Below are 2453 nucleotides of genomic sequence, written 5' to 3' on the forward strand. Positions count from 1 at the left end.
GGCATAAATAAAGTACTATGTAGAGGTTAGCAAGTTAAATTGTTTATCTATAAAATAAGTAAAATCAAGTATAATCAAAGGACAAATGGAAAAATTTCACCTTTGAAAAAAGGAAATAGGTCATCTGAAAAGTACAGATAAATAAGCTAACATTCTTCAACATGTTATAAAGAAAAGAGAAATAATGCACAGTTATCTAGAAGGGCATAATTTTTTTTTTTGAGATAGAATCTTAGTCACCCTGGGTGGAGTGCCATGGTGTCACAACCCACAGCAGCCTCAAACCCCTAGGCTAAAGCTATCCTCTTGCCTCAGCCTCCAACTAGCTGGGACTACAGGCAGCTACCACAATCCCCAGCTAGTTTTTCTATTTTTAGTAGTGACAGTCTCTCTTGCTCAGGCTGGTCTCAAACCCCTGAGCTCAAGCAGTCCACCTGCCTGGGCCTCCCAGAGTGGCAGGTTACAGGCCTAAGCCACTACACCTGGTATGACCTGTGTTTTTCTTCTTCTTTTTTCCCCCCTTAATCAGGCAAGGTTCTAATTGTCGGCAGTCTTGGTTGGCAGGACTGGTGAGCTATGGTGCCCAGCTTGGAAGGGCATCATTTCAGTTTTAAAATTAAATAAAAAATCAAACCGGTGTCAGGCTATTTAATTTCCCCTTATAATACAATATCAGTCTACATAAACCACACTCACACGCAATAACCACACTCTCACACACAATATTAGTAAATCTCTCCACTTCATCACTAGCATGGTCTTTGACTAGGGAGGAAATGCATATAAATTGGCACTATCTCATTTAAGGCAACAGAGAGTGTATTTTCTCTCACAAATTATAGGATTTAGACTATATGTCTTTCTAAGATATATCAATTTGTTTCATTCAGTTAGGAAATATTTTTTACATTGCTCCCATGTTCTGGTGCTAGGCACTGGGACACGATGAGCAAAATAGAAAAAATTCACTATCATGGCGCTTTCAGTCAAAACAATAAAGTACATTTTGTAAAGTTAGTTGTATTTTAAGAATGTTCTCTCAGATTTAGGGGCAATTATAATATTTTAGAGGACAGAAAATTTATTTATTTATTTAGACAGAGTCTCACTCTGTCGCCCTAGGTAGAGTGCCCTGGCTTTGTAACTCAAAGCAACCACAAACTCTTAGGCTCAAGACATCCTCAGCTTCCTAAGTAGTTGAGACTATAGGCGCCTGCCACAACCCAGGCTAGGAGAGACTGGGTCTCGCTCTTTCTCAGGCTGGTCCCCAACTCCTGAACTCAAGCAATCCATCTGCCTAGGCCTCCCAGAGTGCTAGGATCACAGGCGTGAGCCACTACTCCTGGCCAGAAATTAAATTTTGAATGACTTTGATGCTCTATTGAACAGATCCATCAAAAAAATAAATGGAAGTAGAAAGTGTTGCACAGTTACATTGAAATACTGAAAGTATGTGTTGATTAATACCTGACTTTCCATAGAAGAAACAAGCAGAAAACAGCAAAATAGTAGCGGTGGAGAGAAAAAAAAAATTCCAAAGTAATTTAAAAAGTAGGAAATAATACTTCACTTACATTCTACTTTAATCAGACCAACAGTTTATGAGACAGTTATGTCCAAGATGAACTTTGCTTCCAGAAGAACATTATTTCTGTTTACATTTACATCTAGGTAAAGCACATTAAAAAGAGGAATCACCTCTTGTTCCCTCAACCTTCCTAATGCCGCGACCCTTTAATACAGTTCCTCATGTTGTGGTGACCCCCAACCATAAAATTATTTTTGTTGCTACTGTTATGAATCGTAATGTAAATATCTGATATTAGGCTACCCTTGTGAAAGTCGTTCCACCCTTAGGTTGAGAACCCCTAAGGCTTACGGGTCTTCCGAAAAGGAAACAAACCCAGAAGCACCATTCCCCTACTATTTTCATAATTAACAAAATACAGATGTTGAAGTACATAATGGGTGGCATGTCCTCCTCACTCTATTGTTTTGGGTTCAGTAAAAGGTACTGTTATGGTTAATTACAAATTCGTGTATTAGCATCAAATTTTATATACCCCGAGGAGCATCCGAGAAGTTTCCCGAATCAAAGAGGCTTACTGCCAGGACTCCCTTATCTCCGGTAATCACACAGAAGCCCAGAAGCTATCCAGCTCCACGGCGATCCAATAAAAATGGTTGCTTAGCGAGGACCGGGCTTATGTCTTTTTTGCAATTGTCACCTCTAAACATTTTCAAATCAATAGCTCTTTATGAAACATTCTCATTTTCGTCCGGGAAAAAGAAATTCTCGCGAGAATACGAGTCTCGCGGGCGGGGGGGAGGCGGGGAGAGGCAGCGAAATTGCGCTATTGCGCGTGCGCACGCTGCGCTGACACGTACTTCCGCCTAGGTCGTGCTGTCACTCACAGCCATCTCCCGCCCAGCGTCGTGACGTACCGCTTCCA

The sequence above is a fragment of the Otolemur garnettii genome, unplaced genomic scaffold (assembly GCF_000181295.1).
Source record: "Otolemur garnettii isolate 467f Iridium unplaced genomic scaffold, OtoGar3 scaffold00003, whole genome shotgun sequence".
NCBI classification, from domain to species: Eukaryota; Metazoa; Chordata; class Mammalia; order Primates; family Galagidae; genus Otolemur; species Otolemur garnettii.